The sequence below is a fragment of the Sus scrofa genome, chromosome 3 (assembly GCF_054392235.1).
Source record: "Sus scrofa isolate SSC_HxYL_T2T_F1_AM1 chromosome 3, Sscrofa_HxYL_maternal_Yorkshire_Landrace_v2.0, whole genome shotgun sequence".
NCBI lineage: Eukaryota > Metazoa > Chordata > Mammalia > Artiodactyla > Suidae > Sus > Sus scrofa.
The window spans coordinates 38,672,726-38,694,726 of record NC_139385.1 but is presented as its reverse complement, the minus strand read 5'-3'; the positions used below and the strand labels follow the sequence as shown (position 1 = coordinate 38,694,726).

Below are 22,001 nucleotides of genomic sequence, written 5' to 3'. Positions count from 1 at the left end.
TCCATATGCCAAGGGGCGGCCAAAAAAAGAAAGAAAAAGAAGAAAACCAACTCACAAAAATCAATTGCACTTCCATATACTGACAAGGAATGATCCAAAAAGAAATTAATAATAGAACATAATAGCTTCAAAAGGAATAAAACACTTAGGAATTAATTTGACCAAGGAGGTGAAAAACTTGCCCAATTAAAACTTCAAAACATTGCTGAAAGAAATCAGAGAAGACATAAATAAAACAAAATACATCCTGTGTTCATGGACTGCAAGACTCAATATCGTTAAGATGTCAATATTACTCAAATCAATATACAGTCAGTGTAATTCTCATTAAAATCCCCATGGCCTTTTTTTGTGTGCAAAAATAGAAAAATCCATACTAAAATTCATAAGGATTCTCGAGGGACCCTCAGAGAGCCAAAACAATCTTTAAAAAAAAAATCTTTAAAAAAAATAAAAAGCTAGAGAACTCACACTTCCTGATTTTAACACTTCCTACAAAGCTGCGGTAATGAAAAGTGTGATACTGGCATAAAGACAGACATATAGATCAACAGAATAAAATAAAGCACCTAGAAATAAACCCTCATATGTAGGGCCAAGTGATTTTTGACAAGGGGGCCAAGATATTCAATGGAGAAAAGAAAGTCTTTTCAATAAACGGTGCTGGAAAAAATGAATATCCACATGCCAAGAATAAAGCTGGACCCCTACCCAACACCATATGTAAAAATTAATTCAAAATGTATCAAAGACCTAAATATAAGACCCTAAACTATAAAACTCTTGAAAGAAAACATCGGGGGAAACTTCACAACATTGAATTTGGCAACAATTCTTTAGATATGACACCAAAGGCCTAGGCAGCAACAGCCAAAAAATAGACAAATTGAACTTCATGAAAAAAAATTTATGTATCAAAAGGCATTATCAGGAGTTTCCATTTGTGGTGCAGCAGAAATGAATCTGACTAGCATCCATGAGGACACAAGTTTGATTCCTGGCCTCGCTCAGTGGGTCAAGGATCCAGCATTGCCATGAGCTGTGGTATAGGTTGCAGACTCAGCTCAGATATGGCATTGCTGTGGTTGTGGTGTAGGCCAGTGGCTACAGCTCCCATTCCACCCCTAACCTGGGAACTTCCATATGCCTCAGATGTCACCCCGCCCCCCCCAAAAAAAGGCATTATCAACAAAGTAAGAAGCAACTCACAGAATGGGAGAAAATATTTGCAACTCACACATCTGATAAAAAAATTAATATACAAATTATATAGAAAACTTCTAAAACTCAACAGCAGAAAAACCAAATGACTCAATCCAAATTGGGCAAAGAATTTAGCCAATTCTCCAAAGAACATGAGCAAATGGCCAATAAGCATGTGTAAAGGAGCTCAAAGGACTAACCATTAAGGAAGGGCAAATCAAGACCACAGCGAGATATCACCTCACACCCATTAGGATGGCTACTATTTAAAAAAAAGAAAACCGATGCCAAGGATATGGAGAAATTGGAATCCTTGTGAATTGTTGGTAGGAACGTAAAATGGTATAGCCACTGTAGAAAACAGCATGGCAGTTCCTCAAAAAAAATAAAAATAAAAATAGAATGACCACATGATCTAGCAATTCCACTTCTGGTTATATAACCAAAAGAACTGAAAGCAGGGTCTCAAAGAGATTGCCTTTACGTTCATCATAGCAGCATTATTCACAAGAGCGAAAACATGGAGGCAGCCTGTGTCCCTTGACAGATGAGTGAATAAGCAAAATATGGTCTGCACCTATAATGGAATATTACGCAGCCTTAAAGAGGAAGGAAATTCTGACCCATACTACACCATGGATGAAACTTGAGGACACTAGGCTAAGTGAAATAAATCAGTCAGAAAAAGACAAGTACTGTATGATTCCACTTAGGTAAAGTACTTAGCACAGTCAAATTCATAGAAAAGTAGGATGTCAGGGGTTGGGGGCAAGTGGGAAGTGGGGAGTTACTACTTAATGGGTTGAGTTTCAGTTTTCCAAGGTGAAATGTGTGCTGAGATGGGTGGTGGTGATGGTAACACAACATAATGAATGTATTTAATATCACTGAGCAGTATACTTAAAAATGGTTAAGTTGGTGGAGTGCCCATTGTGGTGCAGTGGAAATAAATCCGACTAGGAACCGTGAGGTTGCAGGTTCGATCCCTGGCCTCGATCAGCGGGTTAAGGATCCCAGCGTTGCCATGAGCTGTGGTGAAGGTCGCAGATGCAGCTCGGATCCTGTGTTGCAGAGCTGGTGGCTACAGCTCTGATTTGACCCCTAGCCTGGGAACTTTTATATGCCGCAGGTACAGCCCTAAAAAGCAAAGAAAAAAAAAAAAAGGTTAAGATGTTGATTTATGGTGTACATATTTTACCACAATTTTTAAAAATTGGAGAAAAAAAAGGGGAGCCACTTTCTGTTACTTTCCACAAGTAGTCTTTTAGTAGATATAACTCAAACACTGTCACAAAAAAAGAGGCAAAGTAGATAAGTAATGCAGGTGGGTGTTAGGCATTAGGGAGTGGTGGAGGTTGTGTCCAACGAAATGGGACACTGCCTCTGTATTCATTTGCTAGGCCTGCCGTAACCATGTACTATGGCTTCCACAGGGGGGGGCTTCAACAACCAAAACTGATTTTCTCACAATTCTAGGCTTAGAATTCCAAGATCAAGGCATTAGCAGGGTTAGTCTCTTCTGAGGTCTCTCTCCTTGGCTTGTAGATGGCTGCCTTCTCCCTGTCTTCAGTCTACACATGTCTGTGTTCTAATTTCCTGTTCTTATAAGGACACCAGTCACATTGGATTAGGGCCCTTCAATGACCTCCTTTGAACCTAATTACCTCTTTGAAGACCCCGTCTCTAAACATGCCAAGGTCCTGAGGGTTAGGCCTTCAATGTATGAATTTGGAGAGGGGGCCCAATTCAGCACCTAACAATCTCCCCAAGAATATTCCCTTTCACATTAAAAAAAAAAAATCATTTTGCAGGCCAACCACATTCTCCCTCTCCACTTTGCAGGCTCTACTGCAACATGTTTGTTGATTGAAGAACAGTGGGCATTCGGTGAGGCTGCTCCCTAGATGGGAAAAACTGGACTTGCTGGAATTGGAGTGATCTCTGTCCCCTGCACAGTTCAAATTTGGAGAAGCAGATTCATGCATTTATTTGGAAAGGAGAACTCACCCCTGTGGTTTCTGCATCTTGAGAGGAAGTTCAATGAAAAACAAAACAAAACAAAACTTGTTTTTGAAACACTTTCTCCCAAAATATGTTGGATATTTAGAATGACCACTGCCTTCCCAGAGGAAGCCTAGCTGAGCCAGGCTTGGGGACAAGGAATTTCCAGGATTCAGTGAGTCTAAGGCAACAGCTCAACTCCACCCGCCCTTTCTGTGTGTCTCTGTAAAGGTCATTACATACATTTATTATGACCCACTCTGGAGGGGGCAGTGTCAGAAAAACACTCACTGAACACTGGCTGAATGCAGAACCTTTTGGTGGTAGAGGTCGGGGGAAAGAGGAGGTGTGTGGGCTTGAAGGGCGAATGCTGGGCTAGTTCCAATGCTGGCTTTTCTACTGTTTTGCTGTGAGATCATGAGCAAGTGGCTTTGCCTCTCTGAGCCTCAGTCTTCCTGTCTTCAAAATGAGGATGTGCCTAACCCACCCTGTAGGGTTGCTGGGTGACTCAAGTGTGAAAACCTCGATGAGGGTGCTTTTGCCAGCCAGGAGGGCCCAGGAAGCTGGGGGCATCATCATCACTGTGGGTTGAAACTCGAATTCTGAGAATGAGATGCACGCCAGTGTCACGTGAAATATCAGAAACGGAATCCCTAAAAAGATAAGGTGAGGTGGAGCAGAAAGGCTGGACGTGGGCTTCCAGCCCATGACTGTGAACTACACAAATCGCTCCGCCCTCGTGCTGCTTGAGCTCCTCTTCTGTCAAGTGGAGATCAAAGTACCTACCTTTCGGGGCCAGTTTGAGATCCTAATAATCAATCCTAATTGTTACCGGACCCTTATTCTGTGCTGGGTGGGTTCTCTTTCATTCTCATCATGCCTCATTTGAGCTCCATGGCAACTCCAAGAGGTGGGACGTGTTTCTACTTCCATTTCTACAGGTGAAGCTCAGAGAAGTCAATTCACTTGCCCCAGGTCACACAGCTTAGGAGAGGTTGACCCTGGCTCCCCAACGTGTACTACTTGATCTGTGAAAATGCTTGTACGACATCCAGATTCAAACAAAGCTACGATGTGGTCCATGATTGCAAGGGGGCAAGGAGTGGAGGTGAGGAGAATACAAAAGTGGTGAGCAGTGGGGGCGTTAATCCGAGAAGGCTTCCTGGAGGAGGCAGATGTGAAGTCAGGTCTTGACACTTCAAGACTTGGGGTTATTGACAAGTGGAGAGATGGGTGAGGGAATTCCAGGTGGGTGGATTGACGGGTGTCAGGGCAGGGAGGGGAAAATCCACAAGCTCTGTGCGTGGGCGAGGCAGCAGCTTGTCTCTGACTGAAGGGACTGGTGATGGGCTGAGATGAATTGAATGGGGTTTACATGGTGGGAAGAATTATAACTATGTTACAACCATATCCCTGTTAGTATAAATCGAAGGCTTACTCTGTGGTGGCTACTCTGCCAAGCACTTACCTCTAACCTTCCGTTTTCTTATCTGAAAACACGTTAAATAGTTGCCTATGTCTCGGAGCTCTTATAAGGATGATATGAAAGAATAGGTGTCCAATTCTTATAAGCCCAGAAACGTATTCCATACTCGCAGCTTCCTGGTCCTCACTCTATTGGGGGTGCTCCTGAGCATATGTGTGAATTTCGTTCATTCATGAATGAATTCAACAAGCATGTACTGAGCACCTAGCAGGTGCCAGGCCCTGGGGATTCGCAGTGGACAAGACAGAAAACATCCCTGTCCCTAGAGAGCTCACACTCAGGTGAGAGACACATGCTAGGGAGAAAAATAAAGCTGAGAAGGAGGATAGGGAAGGAGAGAGGTATGTGGATAAGGAAGAGGAAGAAATTTCCAGGCAAAGAGAGCAGCAAGTGCAAAGGCCCTGAGGTAGATCATGTGTGTGGAATGGCAGGGAGGTCAGCAGGGCTGGAACAGAGTGGGCTGGGCGAGGCTGAGAGGGAGCGAGGGCAGAGAGGTAGTTGGGGGTCGGAATGTCAGGGTCTTACAGGCACAGTGGGGAGCTGGGCTTTTCCTCTGAGCCAGATGGGAGCCCTTAGAGCCGTGGGCAAGTAGAGCAGTGACCTGCCCTTGTAGGAGGGCCTCTTGCTGCTGGGTGGAGGGCACGTGGAGGGGCTTTGGGGGAAAGTGAATGACAGGCGAGTGCCTCAGACTTGGATGGTGAAGGTGAGAGTGGCTAGAAGCCGTCAAGTTCAGGATGGTCCCAAAGTTAGAGCCAACAGGCTTCACTGAGGGTGTGGATGGAGGGTGAACAGAACCAGAGGATGGGCTTATCATCAACAGAGAAGAAGGTGGTAGTTGGACAGGTTTGAAGGAGAAAAGCGTGAGCCTGTTACTTTTTTTTTTAGCTGCCTCCAAGGCATGCAGAAGTTCCCGGGCTAGGGATCGAACCCATGCCACAGAAGCAACCTGAGCCACAGCAATGACAACACTGGATTCTTAACCTGCTGAGACAGCAGGGAACTCCTGCTACCTTTTTTTTTTTTTTATCTGAAAGGGACTTTAAATTTTTTTAACTTGAGATAAACTGACATAGCTATAAATTTCAGTGATTGTATTGTCACAAAGTTGTGAACCCATCATCACTGTGTAATTCAAGAACAGTTTCATCACCCTCAGAAGAAACCCCGTTAGCTGTCACTCCCTGTTCCTTCTCCTCTCTGCCGCTGGCAACCACTAATGTGCTTTCTGTGGCTATGGATTTGCCAATCCTGGACATCTCATGCGAATGGAATCACATACTATATAATTTTTGTGTGTGGTGTCTCCCACTCAGGGTGATGTTATCAAGGTTCATCCATGTTGCAGCCTGAATCAACATGTCATTTTTGGTGGGTGAATAATATTCCATTATGGGGATATGTTGTATTTTGTTTATCCCTCATCCACTGACAGACAATCGGTTTGTTTCTATTTTTGGCCATTTTGAATAATGCTACTACGATTATTTGTGTACAAATTTTGGGGTGGATACTTCTTTTTTGTTTGTCTTTTTAGGGCCGAACCCGAGACATATGGAAGTTCCCAAGCTAGGGGTCCAATCAGGGCTATAGCCGCCAGCTTGTGCCACAGCCACAGCAATGCAGGATCCGAGCTGCGTCTGCGACCTGCACCACAGCTCACGGCAATGCCGGATCCTTAACCCACTGAGCAAGGCCAGGGATCGAACCCAAGTCCTCGTGGATGCTAGTCTGGTTTGTTAACCTCTGGGCCATGACAGGAATTTCTGGGTGGACACTTTTTTACTTCCCTTGGGGCAGAGTGGAATTGCTGGGTCACACGATAACTGTGTAACTATCTATGGACTTGCCACACTGTTTTCCAAACTAGCTGCACCACTTTACATTCCCGCCAGCAATGTATGGGTTCTAGTTTCTCCATGTTTTGGCCAGTACTTACTACTGTTCATCTTTTTGACCATCCTAGTGAGTATGAAGTGGTTTTGGTTTTCATCTCCCTGATGATTGATAGTGCGCATCTGTTCTTGTGCACGTGTGTTACATTGGAGGTGTCTATAGGACAGCTGGATGGAGATGAGGCACAGACGGATGGACATGCAGGCCTAGAGGATGTGGCAGAGGTCTGGGATGGTGACATGAATATCGGAATCGAGATTTCCTGGCCTCGTTCAGTGGGTTAAGGATCCAGCATTGCCGTGGCCTCTGGTGTAGGTTGCACATGAAAGAAGGATCTGGCATTGCTGTGGCTGTGGTGAAGGCCAGCAGCTGCAGCTCCGATTCGACCCCTCGCCTGGGAACCTCCATATGCCCTGGGTGAGGCCCTAAAGAGACAAATAAATATCCATTCCATACAATATTACAACACTATCCAAAGGAAGGAAAGGGGTTTGTATGCGTGGTAGATGTCCAAAATATACAGTAAATGTTTTTATTGTGAAATAACTACAGACGTATAAACTGCTGCAAAAGAAGTATCAAGAGTGTGGTGTGTCCCTCACACAGCTTTCCCCAGAGGCAACATCTCACATAAGGACCGTGCATTATCGAACCCAGAAAACTGACAGGGCCCCAACAGAATTAACCAGACCACAGGCCTGGCTGAGCCCTCCCTACTGACTGTGGCCTCTGGCTTTGTCCATCACCCTCCTTCTTGGGTCTTGGTCAGTCTGTCTGAGGGTTTACCGCAATTTGCAAAATAAAATTGCCATTCTTGCCAAGTTACAGAATTTCCTGAAGTCGATGTAAGTGATATGGGAGAATCATTCAAAGCACATCCAAAGACAGTAACAAATGAGCAACTGGCCCGTGTGGTTCTTAGACCAAGACACAACCAAAGCAGAGGAAATGATGAGAAGACAAGGCAGCAATTCCCTTGCAAAAAGATTAAGAAAGCCCTTTTGGGGAAGGGGAGAGGGATGGACAGGAAGTTTGGGGTTGGTAGATGCAAACGATTCCATTTAGAATGGATGGGCAATGAGGTCTTACTATACAATATAAAGGAGTGCATATGGATGCATGACTGGGTCACGCCCCTGTGCTGCAGAAATGGACCCAACACTGGACATGAACCATACTCTAATTTAAAAAAAAAAAAAAAGCTTTAAAAAAAGGCCTTCTTGGAAGCTGTTAGCATCTTCATACTTTTGTGACTATGCCTCACTGTATGATGGTGCTGTGAAACTTGAAGAAAACGATGTCCTATCACGCTTTCAAACAGTTTTGTCAGGAAGAGCACGGCTTCCTTTCAGATGCCCGGAGTGGGTAGCAGTGTGGCTGCTGCGTAGAGTAGGGCAAGGGGCGCAGTAGGAAATGAAGCCGTGGAGGCTGCTCACAGGAGCCCTATTCAAGAGCTGATGCTTTTTCCTAAGACCGTGGGGGGCCACTGAAGGGTCTTCAAATGTCGGTGTCGCAGTGTAGGAAGTCTCCCCCTATCAGCAGTGGTTGCAAACTAGAGGAGGTGACGGTGACGGCAAGAAAACACATTTAGAAAGTGGTGACTAAGATAAAGGCTCTAGGTTAGACCACGGCCCCGAGTCAGCCTCCACCACTCACTAGCCCTGGGACTCTCACTTAACCGTCACAAGCCTCGGCTTCATCATCTGTGTAAGGGGAATAGTAGCACCCTCGCCTACGACGGTCAGGAAGGCAAGTGTCAAATAATGTGCTCTTACTCAAGAACCACACTGGAGGCTGGATGAGAGGTGGGGGGAGAGTCATCCTGAGGAGTGTAGTTTAGGCTGGGCAGAGATGAAGGATGAAGGTGGATGAGAAATTCCAGAAATACATCCGCCCTATAATCAAGTGACCCAGGACCAGACTGCTTGAGGATGTGGTTCCAGTCTTTGATCTGGCTGCCTGAGTGGAGTGAGCATCAGTCCCTGACTCAGGAGACAAAGAGGGAGGAGCGGGTTTTGACTCTGAGTCAGTGGGTTTGGTCTGAGTATGGGTAGAAATATGAGATGCCATAGTATAGTTAGGAAGTTTTATCTTTGTATCAGGAATACGTTTTTGTTTGTTTGTTTGTTTGTCTTTTTAGGGCCACACCCACAGCATATGGAAGTTCCCAGGCTGGGGGTGAATCAGAGGTATAGCTGCTGGCCTACACCACAGCCACAGGAATGCAGGATCTGAGCTGCATCAGCAACCTACACCACAGCTCATGGCAACACCAGATCCTTAACTCACTGAGAGAGGCCAGGGATCAAACCCACATCCTCATGGAAACTTGTCGGGTTCGCTACTGCTAAGCCACAAAGAGAACTCCAGGAATGCTTTTATTTACTTTTATTTTTTATCTTTTTGTCTTTTTAGGGCCGCACCTGAGGCATATGGAAGTTCCCAGGCTGGGGGTCGAATTGGAGCTGTAGCCGCCAGCCTACACCACAGCCACAGCAACGCGGGATCCAAGCCACATCTGCGACTTACACCACAGCCACAGCAACGCCAGATCCAAGCTGTGTCTGCGACCTACACCACAGCTCACAGCAACACTGGATCCTTAACCCACTGAGCAAGGCCAGAGATCGAACCCACTGAGCAAGGCCAGAGATCGAACCCGCAACCTCATGGTTCCTGGTCAGATTTGTTTCCACTGCACCACGACGGGAACCCCAGGAATGCTTATACTGGACTCAAGTTTGTCATAAATAGCCCCTTAAAGAGCAAGAGCAACTACGGCAGCTATCTCATAGAACAACTGCTAGAAATCATGCCAAACTTCGATAGTCTGAACAACAGACTTTGTTCAAGGAGGAAGAGGACTAAGCACAGACTTCTAGGACACTTCACACACCTCGAAGTCATTCATATTCTTGCCGAAACAACTAAAATGCTGCATGACATTCTTGAACGCATCTTTTAAACGCACTGCTGATCCAGCACACAGGTAAGGAATCCACAGAGGCTCCACAGACGAGAAAACAGGGATACTGGGTGATAAGCATCCACCAAAGCCAGTTTTTTCCTGAGGGTTTCTTTCAAACTCTGGATCATTTGAGCTTCATCTTTAAAGGATGCAGAGGCTATAAAGGCAGGACGCAGCCTAGGGAACTCCCACATTGAAACGTTCAAAGCAGATAACAGCACAGAGCTGAACCCCAAAGGACTATACCCTGGACAGACCCCGCCAGAGAGAAGGGATAGCTGTGAAACTTGCCTGTCTCAATCTTACAAGTGAATGTGGCGGGGGGGAGAATCTCACCTGAAAATTTGTCATCACAACGGGGTCCCTCACTGAGGCTTGTGACTCATGCAACGTCGTAAGTAGCAAGAAAAAAAAAATCAAGCAAAAAATTTCATTTAAAGATGTCACGAGTTGAAAGTAAGACCCACAGAGATTAGCACAGGTGAAGCTGACTGCTCACTAAAGGAACTTAACTTTATACCAGAAACTCAAACATCTCCTGCAGTAAATTTATAAAGAAGTGAATAGCTCACAGTCAAAAAAATCACACACAGAGGAAAAGAAGTACAGCACCATAAGGAGAAATGTAAATGGATCAAACTCTCCACTTAAAAGATAGTGATTTTGGAGTTCCCATTGTGGCTCAGTGGAAATAAATCTGACTAGCATCCACGAGGACGCAGGTTCGATCCCTAGCCTCACTTAATGGGTTAAGGATCTGGCGTTGCCGTGAGCTGTGGTGTGGGTGGCAGAGGCAGCTCGGATCTGGTGTTGCTGTGGCTGTGGCGTGGTCTGGAAGCTACAGCTCCGATTCAACCCCTAACCTGGGAACCTCTGTATGCCATGGGTGCAGCCCTAAAAAGATAGCAAAAAAAAAAAAAAAAAAAAGACAATGATTTTTAGACAGGATGTACTGTGTATAAAAGGTATATTTAAAGCTTGAGAACCATAGAGAGATTAAAAGTCAAATGATATAGGAAAAAAAAGGCCAAAATAAATATAATCAAAATAAAGCTAGTGTCACTATGTGAGACAAATAGACTTTAGGCACTATCAGAAATCAAGAGAGTCATTGCATAATGAAAACAAGTTCAATGCAACAAGATGTAGGAGTTCCTGCTGTGGCCCAGCGGGTTAAGAATCAGACTACAGCAGTGCCGGTTGCTATGGTGGTGCAGGTTCAATCCCCAGCAGGGCACAGTGGGTTAAATGATCTGGTGTCACCACAGCTAAGTCAAATCTGCAGCTCAGATTCACTCCCTGGCCTGGGAACTTCCATGAGCGGCAGGTGCAGCCATTAAAAAAAAAAAAAAGTAAAAATTCTAGTTCTGTTCCCACGTTTTTTCCCTTCTCAAAGGAGAGGCTTATCTTTTTTAAAAATCAGAGTTGAGTTGATGTACAATATTATATAAGTTATAGGTCTACAATATAGTGATTTATAATTTTTAATGGTTAGAGTCCATTTGTGGTTATTTTAAAATATTGGCTATATTCCTTGTGTGATACAATATATCCTTATAGCTTATTTTATACCTAAGAATTTTTATGAATTTTATTGTGTTTATAGCTGTACACCCACATTGCAACCTACTTTTAGAACATTTCTACCCCAAACCCCCCGTCCCCTCCTTCCTCTCCGCCACCCTGTCCCCTTTGGCAACCATAAGTTTTTCAAAGTCTGCGAGTCTGTTTGGGAAAGGCTTATCTTAACTGGTTTTTACAGGTGTTCAGTTTTCTTCAAGATACTTCAGAAAAAGAATGATTACAGGCATAAGTATAACTGAATCACTTTGCTGCATACGTCAAACTAACACAACATTGTAAAACAACTATACTCCAACAATAATGATATTTCAGATTGAGCTTTTTTTTTTTTCTTTTCTTTTTTTTTTTTTTTTTTGGCATTTGTTTTTTTATGGCCACACCCGAGGCACATGGAGGTTTCCAGGAGAGGGGTAGAATTGGAGCTACAACTTCAGGGGAACCTCCGTATGCCGCAGGAGCGGCGCTAAAAAGCAAAAAAAAAGAAAAAAAGAAAAAGAAAAAAAAAGGCATGCTCACACTTGGATGTGGTGGAACAGGGATGATTTAAACCCACCTTTACTAACTAAAAAATAGCCACTCCCTCTCGTTCCTCCCCCCCCCCCCCCAGCTTCCTTTTAGTTAGCATGGGCCACATGCACATCTGCAGTTTTATGACACTGCAGTAGATTTGAAATAATTTTATAGCTGCTATGAGGAAACAGTTATGTTAGTTTACACTCATTCCACAGGCTAGAGAGAAGTGTCTAAAGTAAGATCTTAAGGAAGGAAAAAAATTCCCTGTGCTAAGATCGTACAAACTTAAACCTTTGTGTCATTTGAGGTCTTCCGGGAAGCAGACACTAAAACAGAGCTGGAATTCCAGAGGCTTATATCAGGGATAATGGCCCCACAAGATAAAGGGGAGAGAGAACAGAAAGAGGCAGGCAGAGCTGACACTCGTGCAGAGAGGAGGATAAGGTGGAAAATCTCAGACCGCAGTGCAGCTCTGAGAAGTCTCAGACAGGTCAGCAGGGAGCCTGGGTACTTTTCTTCTACTTTTTAGGGCCACAGGAGGTTCCCAGGCTAGGGGTTGAATGGGAGCTGCAGCTGCCGGCCTGCACCACAGCCACAGCAGCACAGGATTGGAGCCTCGTCTGTGACCTACACCGTGGCTCACAGCAACACTGGATCCTTAACCCAATGAGCGAGCCCAGGGATCAAACCCGTGTCTTCATGATACTAGTCGGCTTCTTAACCTGCTAAGACATGGTGGAAACTCCGAGCCTGGGAACTTAAAGTGCTGATGGACGAATCCTGCACATGCCCCTTGTGTCACTGCCATGTTCCGTCATTGGCCAGAGACTGCCTGGGAAGGCCCTGGCGTGAACTTACAAGCTGAGGTGGAGTCCCGAGGCATCCGGGGCTGGAAGCTGTCCACTGACTGCGCACCCTGCGTCAGGTTCTTGAAGGGAACCAAGGGGCACATCTCCAGAGCTGCCCCAGCCTTGACAGCTGGCGAAGCACGTGTATTGCCCCAGCTCTGTGAACAAAGCAGAGGTTAAGTTGGTGATCCTGTAAACTCTGACAGCAGACACCCTCTGATAAAAGCCTGCCTCTTAAGGGCTATACAACCTGGAGCAGGACACAACGTCCCTGAGCCTCAGATTCCTGTGATCCTCAAATTCCTTTTGTAGGTGAAGACTTGTAGGGAACTACTCGATCCTCTCTGCCTCTCCAGAACTGACCCACTGAGAGAAACAGAGCGTCTCAGTATGGGACTGAAATCCCTGTTAACAAGTGGTCCCAATACCCCCTTGTTAAGAGTGTCAAGAGGAATCACATGTGCCTGATTTGGGATCTTCTTCAAGCTTCACTGGGTGATGGTGATGATAAGAATGCCCACCTTATAGGCTGGTGTAGATGTTTCTGAGTTGAAGAAGACGCAAAGTGCCAGAGGCAGTGATAATGCTGCGGTGGAAACACTGCTCATCGCGAAGGAGACAGGGAGCTGGTGGAGGTGACTGCCATTCGTGAAGGTGGTGGTGACAAGGATGGACGTAGCAGAAGTGGTGAAAGTAGTGGCAGGAATGGCAGAAATGACAGAGGCAGCAGGAAGAAGATGCAGGTGGCGGAGATGATAGTGACCATGGACGTGGAAATGGTGGTGGCGGCAGAGGGGGTGATGACGGAGGCGAGAGGGTGGAGGCGCTAGCAATCCTGCAGGTGGTGGTGATAATGAGAGAGGTGGGGGTGGAGATGACAGAAATGACAGCGGCAGTACCAGAGGCCGAGGCGATGGAGGTGCTAGAGATGGCGGTTGTGGTCGCGGATGTCAGTAGCGCTGGGAATGATGGAGGGTATGGAGGGGAGATGAGGACAGGGATGCTGGAGAAGGAAACGGGGGTGGCGATGACGGCAGTGTTACAGGGAAAGACGGTGACGCCGACTCCAGCACCCCCTGGGCTCAGGTTTCCTGACTCCAACTTTTGGCCCCCCGGGAGCCTGAGGGGGTCATGTCACCATCCTGTAAACTATGCAGCAGTCCCCACGCACTCTCCCCACTAGCTCTGTAGTCATTAGCCAGGGAAAACCCGAGAAGCAAAGGTAGCCGCCCACATCCCCAAGGGGCCATCAAGGTAACTCAGGCCACGACACAGCCAGCCATTGACCTGGTCTATGGGCAGACATGTGGCATCCGGGGCCCAGGCCTGCCATGCATACAGGCAGGTGCTCTCCCAGCCTTTCAGGAGGAAGTAACCAGGACCTCTTCTCCTTTTGCAAACCCCCAGCAGGCTTTCTTCCTCAGGTTCCCGCTCAGGTTCTGAGACTTCACGTCTCTGAGCCTCGTCAGTGAAACGAGATGATTAATGCCTGCCTTGGGGTGACTTTGATGATGATGTGACCATATCCAGAAAACGTCTCGCTCCCCACTACCCTCACTCAAGATATGGCATCTGGGAGTTCCCGTCGTGGCTCAGTGGTTAAAGAACACAGCTAGTGTCCATGAGGATGTGGGTTAAGGATCCGGCATTGCTGTGAGCTGTGGTGTAGGTCGCAGATGCAGCTCAGATCCTGTGTTACTGTGTCTCTGGTGTAGGCTGGCAGCTGCAGCTCCGATTCAACCCCTAGCCAGGGAACCCCCATATGCTGCAGGTATGGCCCTAAAAAGACAAAATAAATAAATAAATATGGTATCTGAATACTTTAATATATTGTAATTTTCAGTATTGATCTCTAAGCCAGAGGAGCAGAAGACAGTAAGAAGGCAATTGTCTCTCACTCTGCAGGTAGATGACCTCATGACTACCTGAGCCCTGGCCTTGACCTGCATGTAGCCAGCTACGCTGCCTCCTCTCTGCAGAGCCTCCAGCACCCTCTCTTTCCCCTGCTGCTAGCCTTCACCACTCATTTGTCATCCCCAAGACCAGACCATAGGTCTTGATTTATGACAAAGCCATGACAGCATTCCCTAAATCGGTGCTTCCCCAAAGTGCGGCTCCAGCACCACCCTCCTGGTAACCGGACAGCTGGGGAGGAGAGTTTCACCTAGAGACTTTGTTTGACTTTTATTTTAGCGGCCATGCTCATGGCGTGTGGTGACTCCTGGGCCAGGGATCAAACCCATGCCACAGCAGTGACAAGGCCATATCCTTAACCCACTGAGCCGCCGGGGAACTCCCCTCTAGGCTTTAAATGACATGGCAAGAAAGAGAGTTTCCTTTCAATTCTTCATTATCATCGCCATCGACATTATTATCAAGTCACACCATATGATGTGGTTGTTTGGTAGATTAAAACAGACAAGTGGCAGCAACGTCATTTGACTCAGCCTACATGGATATTTTAGACATACAAGAAGGTAGTAAGAATAGGAACAGGAATAAGCACAGGAATGGCTATGTCATCAAAACTCTGCTAATGAAATAAAACATTCAAGTTTTATCTAAGCTGCCTGGGAATCCCTCCCTGATACTCTTCCTCTTCCTCTCTCTTACCACCACACCCCTTTGCTCTAGAAGTAACCAGTCTCTTGAACTTACAGTTGATACTCTTTTTTTTTTTTTGTCTTTTTAGGGCTGCATTCACGGCACACGGAGGTTCCCAGGCTAGGGCTCTAATCAGAGTTGCAGCTGCCAGCCTACACCACAGCCACAGCAACGCCAGATTTGAGCCACGTCTGCAACCTACACCACAGCTCACGGCAACGCCGGATCCTTAACCCACGAGGGAGGCCAAGGATTGAACCTACATCCTCACGGATGCCAGTCAGATTCCTTTACCACTGAGCTGCAACAGGAACTCCTTAAACTTGTTTCTAGATTCTTAGGGTGATTTTTTTATGGGTCAATGAAATGACTATTTTCTTTAATTGGTTTTGGTTTATACAAGCTAAGTTTCAACTTTTAATAATAAAATTCAATAACCTCAATTCTCTAATCATAAACCTTTGCTGTGCATATCATTTTCATGTGGCCAATGTCTACAGCCAAACAAAACATCTCAAGGGCTAGCTGACTCTATGCTTGGTAACATCACACAGGACAGAGCTAATCAAGTCACAGGCATTCAAAGATGAAATTACAGACATGCACAGAGTGTTTGTCACTGTTCGTAAATATAATAATAACGCCTTCCTCTCTGAAATAGACATTCTTTCTTTCTTTCTTTGGCCACACCCACAGCATGCGGAAGTTCCCAGGCCAGGGATCAAATCTGTGCCTCGGCAGCGACCATAGCCACCAAAGAGGCAATGCCGGATCCTTTGACCTACTGGGGAAACTTCAGAAATAGACATTCTTGGAGTTCCCATTGTGGCGCAGCGGAAATGAATCCACCTAGGAACCATGAGGTTTTGGGTTCGATCCATCTTCGCTCAGCGGGTTAAGGATCTGGTGTTGCCGTGAGCTATGGCATAGGTCACAGAAGCGGCTCGGATCCCGCGTTGCTGTGGCTGTGGCGTAGGCCGGTGGCTACAGCTCTGATTAGACCCCTAGCCTGGGAACCTCCATGTGCCTCAGGTGCGGCCCTAAAAAGTAGGAAAAAAAAAGAAAGAAAGAAAGAAAGAAGTAGGCATTCTTAAATTCAGCCTTAGCATATATAAAATTTTTCTGTTTGCATAAAAATCCTCCAGCTTTGTAACAATCATCAAATAATTTTAAGAAATATAGACTACAACCAGAATTGGGAAAGGAGCTAGACTCTCCAACATCCTGCTCTGCTTGGAATAGCTGCCTTCCACAAGGCAGGTTGAATGCGGTCCTTTTACCATGGTCATTGCGGGATCGTCAAACAGAAACCGTTAAAAAAACTATCCTTCAATACACACAAAGATGAGCAGCGCTTTTCTATGAAAGTATCAGCTTTTTATGGCAGGGCAATCAGATAGCCTCAGTGACACCAAACTTGTGATGATCCTAGAAGGAATTACAGGTGGGCCAGCTTGAACGACCAGTGCCACGAAAGGTGAGGAGGTTGTACTATCAGCAGAGCTCTTGAGAAGATTCTGGAATGGCTATATCAGAATTCAGAGCCCTTAATAACCTGTTTTAAGTTTCTCTTCTTAGAAATATAACACTCTTGAGAATTCCCATAGTGGCTCAGCAGGAAAGAACCTGACTAGCATCCATGAAGATGCAGGTTCGATCGTTGCACTTGCTCAGTGGGTTAAGGATCTGGCGTTGCCATGAGTTGCAGTGTAGGTCACAGATGCGGCTCGGATTTGGAGTTGTTGTGGCTGTGGAGTAGGTCAGCGGCTACAGCTCTGATTCAGCCCCTAGCCTGGGAACTTCCATATACTGCAGGTGTGGCCCTAAAAATCGAAAGAAAGAAAGAAACAGAAAGGAAGGAGGGAAGGAAGGAAACACTCTCATGACTAATCCCAAGGGGAAACTGTGGAGCTTGGGGACCAGTGGGTTCTGCAAGTAGGTAACACCTCCCTGAAAACAGCAGCATTTCAGAACTGAAAGAAATTCGAGGGATCCTGTAATCTGATCTACTGTTTAATAGGTGACGACATTATGGTCCAGAGAGAGGAAATGTCTCACACAATGAGTCAGTGATCAAGCGGAGGCTGGCATTCAGGTTTCCCTGACTCTAAGCCCAGGACTGTGTAGTGACAGGATTGATAGGAAAGAGGAAGGTAGCCTTAGAAGTGGCTGAGAAACCCTAGTCCCTGGTTCTGCACCCCAATGCTTGTTGTTTCATTATCCTCTCTCTCCCCACCTTGGATGCCCATGGTCTGGTTCTCATCCTCCCCTTGGGGTGTCTGATGGATTCTCATGGTCTGGTCTTCATCCCCATCTTGGATGCCTGGGGATGGATGCTTCAGATCTGATTCTCATCCTTACCTTGGGGCATTTGATGGACTCTCATGGTCTGGTCTTTGCCCCCATTTTGGATGCCTGGGGGATGGGTTATCACGCCTGGTCCTCTCTCTCAAGTGTCTCAGAAGTGAAGCACTTAATGACATGGTTTTCTTTCTCCTCCCAGTAACTGACCCACTTGCCAGCTTCTCCACAAACTTGGCTCAAGATTACATGTCACCTAATCCATCCGTTAAGATTCTCTTTGGGCTCCCTTCTTTCCTAACTCCTAAATTTTAATCTCAAATCTCCTCTTCTTCTCTTAGGGATAATTGATGGGTATTACCACCTTGTCCAAGAAAGTGTGTGGTCTTTTGACTGCGGGGAAAAGAAATCTCAGAAAGAAACGGGAAGTGGGGGCAAAAGTTCCCTCTTCCTCTGTAGCTGCAGTAAAGCGGACGCTGTTCTGTATCACAATGTTGGTTCTGAGAAAGTTGAGAACATTTGCACAAGTCTCCATCTCATTCTCCTGTTGCGGGAGATGTAAAGCTTTACATGAAGATGTAAAGCTTTGTTTTGTGACAGCAAAACTATTCTTTTATTTATTTATTTATTTATTTATTTATTTATTTATTTCTATTTCTTTTGGGCTGCTCCCTCGGCATACGGAGGTTCCCAGGCTAGGGGTCGAATCGGAGCTGTAGCTGCTGGCCTACGCCAGAGCCACAGCAACCCGGATCTGAGCCGCGTCTGTGACCTACACCATAGCTCACGGCAACACCGGATCTTAACCCGCTGAGCAAGGGCAGGGACCGAACCCGCCACCTCATGGTTCCTAGTCGGATTCGTTAACCACCGCACCACGACGGGAACTCCAGAACTATTCTTTAAAGTATTGTTTATACAAAAAAAGTATTCTCTTTTTTTGTCTTTTTAGGCCACACCCACAGCGTTTGGAAGCTCCCAAACTAGGGATTAAATCGGAGTTGCAGCTGCTGGCCTACACCACAGCCGCAGCAATGCCAGATCCGAGCCCTGTCTGTGACCTACCCAGACACAGGAGAACAGAAGATGTATATTAAAATCCCTTGGGCAATCACTACATTGAACCCGCGCCCTCATGGATGCTAATTGGGTTTGTTACCGCTGAGCCACAGTAGGAACTCTGGCTGAGCCTCAAAGAAGTAGTTTAAGATACTTCGCCTGCAAAAAACTATTGAGTTGCTCTGTGGATTATGACCTTATATGCTGAAAAAGCATGCAATTTTGATTACCTTAATTGATAATTTGTTGCTCTGGGGCTAATATTTATATCTCTCTTTCCTTAAAAATAGAAATGCTTTGTTGGGAGTTCCCATTATGGCTCAGTGGTAACTAACCTGACTAGTATCCATGAGGACTATGGTTCAATCCCTGGCCTCGCTCAGTGGATGAAGGATCTGGCGTTGCAGTGAGCTGTGATGGAGGTTGTAGACGTAGCTTAGATCATGCATTGCCGTGGCTATGTAGGCCAGCAGCTGTAGCTCCGATTTGACCCCTAGCCTGGAAACTTCCATATGTTGCACCTGCAGCCCTAAAAAGAAAAAAAAAAAAAAAAAAAGGAAAAAAAATATATATATAGATGAGATGAGAAGAGCTTTGAAATTTCTATCTTCTACCTTTTTACCTTCTGCCCATATACACAGAATTTGTGAGGTCATGATCTGGTTGGACCGCTTATTCAAGCCAAGAGTTAAGTCCATCTCATTTAAAATTCTGTATTAACTTCAAAATGCTGTGTAGCTATACATTTTTGCATTATGTTTTAGTGGTTGCCCAAGGGATTTTAACCTACATCTTCCATTCTCCCAACCTACCTAGAGGTAATACTGTGCCACTTGATATAAAATACAGAAACCTTGCTACTATATAGGTCCAATAACCACATTTTATGCTATACTATCCTTTATGCTATTGTCATTACAGGTACTAGAGCTCCTCTATTTAAAAATCACAGGTCATTATTTTGCTTTAAGCAGTCATGTTTTCAAATAAATTAGGAGAAAAACCCAATCTTTTATATTTACCCACAATTGCTATTTCTAATGCTCTTCAATCCTTCCCATAAGATCTGAGTTTCTTTTTTTTTTTAAGATATGAATGTCTAATTGGTATCATTTTCCTTCCAACTAAAGAACTTATTTTAGCATTTCTTGTAATGCAGTTCTGTTGCAAAACATTCCTTTAGTTTTTGTTTGTTTGTTTTTGACTTTTAGGACCGAACTTGCGGCATATGGAGGTTCCCAGGCTAGGGGTGGAACTGGAGCTACAGCTGCCTGCCTACACCACAGCCACAGCGACACAGGATCCGAGCCATGTCTGCGACCTACACCACAGCTCACGGCAATGCCGGATCCTTAACCCACTGAGCGAGGCCAGGGATCAAACCTGAACCCTCATGGTTACTAGTTGGATTCATTTCTGTGGCACCACAATGGGAACTCTTATTTTTCCTGCTCTCTTGAGGAATATGTTCACTGTATTCAGAAATCTGAATTGATGATTTTTTTCTTCTGTTTCTCCAAATATTGTTCCACTGTCTTCTGACTTCTATGATTTCTAATGAGAAGTCAATGATTGTTCACATGCTCTCCTGTGTGTAGTGTTTTCTTTCAATCTGGCTGCTTTCATGAGTTTCTCTTCATCTTTGGTTTTTAGCACCTTGCCTATCATGTGCCTAGGTGTGGTTTGCATTCATCTTGGTGAGCTTCATGGTTTTCATGCTCTTTTCACCATATTTAAGATGTTTGGAGCTTATTTCTTCAACTTTTTTCTGTCTCACTCTCCTCCTTCTATGCCTCTTAAATATGTATCAGTTGGACCATTTGATATTGTCCCTATAGATCCTTGAAGCTCATTTTTTTTTCTTTTTGACATTTCTTGGGCCACTCCAGCAGCATATGGAGGGTCCCAGGATAGGGGTCGAATTGGAGCTGTAGCCACCGGCCTACACCAGAGCCACAGCAACGCGAGATCCAAGCCACGTCTGCAAACTACACCACAGCTCACAGCAACGCCGGATCCTTAACCCACTGAGCAAGGCCAGGGATCGAACCCACAACCTCATGGCTCCTAGTCGGATTCGTTAACCACTGAGCCACAACGGGAACTCCCTTTTTTTTTTTTCAATCTTTTTCTCTCTCTTCTTCAGATGGAATAATTTTTATTGCTCCATTTGAAAGTTTCGCACTCTTCTGCCATCCTCATTTTGCTGTTAATCCCACCCAGTGATTTTTAAATTTTCATATATTGTCATTTTCACTTTGGTGATTTCCATTTGGTAATTTTTTAATAGTTTGTTTTTCTGCTGAAATTTCCTATCATTTTATTTTCATGAGCATATTTTCCTTTGAATCCTTTGTGTATTTTTCCTTCACGGTTAGAGTCACTGCTTTAAAAAAAAAGTTCTTGTCTGCTCATTTCAACGTCTAGGTCATCTTAGGGTCCATTTCCACTGATGGTCCTTTTCTCTTGCGAGTGGGTCCCTTTTTCCTATCTCTTTATAGTCAGGTAATTTTGGATGTCTACTGCCCATTGCGAATGGTATGTCGTGAACATATCATTCTGTTATAATCCGAACAGGGTTAATTTTGTTGTTTTCGGCAGGCTTATATCTTGGTGGAAATCAAACACACAGTCTCCTTCCTCCACCCTACTTCCATAGTAGGTTGCAATTCAAGTTTCATCTCAGTTCCTCTAGCCTTCATTGAACTGTCTGGAGTCTGCCCATGGATGCATGAATGAACATGAGCTCGAATGAGCCATGAGTGTAAGGTTCAGAAGTCAGACAGATAAACACATAGAATTTGGAGAACTTCTCTCTCTCTTTCCTGGAATTTCTACTTCCGCTTTCCAATAACTACTGTCATCCCAAATCCTGTCCTCTGGTTATTCAGAGCAGTAAAACTTGCATTTTGTAGAGCATTTTAGTTGCCTTGCCCGGCATCAAGTGGTGTCTTTTTTGGGCTAAACTCATGTGCCGGGAATTCACCAGTGATATTCTTGTCTTCTACATATTGACCTCTTTTCAGGGTCTGCCTGCTCTGGTCACTCCCCAGTGCCTTCAGGTAGTTGTTTTTTATACTCTTCCCTCAGAGCTTGTAGTTGTCATCAGGGTAGATTTGGTTGGATAGGCACTCTCAGCCATAGTGGAAGTGGAAATCCCTCTTTGTCTCATTGAAATGAACAATGCAAATGGTCCCATCTGAGAGAGGGTAAAGCTGAGGCCAGGGGAGGAAACAAGGTCACAGTGTGTTTCAGAAAGAGCAATCATCTATGATTTTTAAAAATGGGGTTGGGTTTTTTTTTTTTTTTAGGGTAGAATCCTACAACAGACTGGCTCCTATGCAAAGCCTCTGTTTTGAGTATTAATAAATTGGGGATAATATTAGCATATAGTCAATGTTCGGTAAGTGCTTCTTAGGCCCAGTGCTAAGCCCCCTAAATGCATTGTTTCTTTTAGTCGTCAAGACAACTTGGTGAGATTCAACTTCTTTCACTGGGAGATTTTACAGAAGAAGGGACTAGGGTTTAGCGAGGTTGAGCC

General features: G+C 45.2%; 1 long non-coding RNA gene across 1 annotated transcript in view; it reads right to left on the bottom strand.

Moving 5' to 3' along the window:
• The window catches only part of LOC146404550 (uncharacterized), a 68,482-nt gene that overhangs the window by 19,928 nt on the left and 26,553 nt on the right, over positions 1-22,001 (bottom strand). The window contains exon 4 of the long non-coding RNA XR_014840796.1: positions 12,507-12,654. This is a non-coding gene — a long non-coding RNA (uncharacterized LOC146404550). The remainder of the gene's footprint in view (positions 1-12,506; positions 12,655-22,001) is intronic.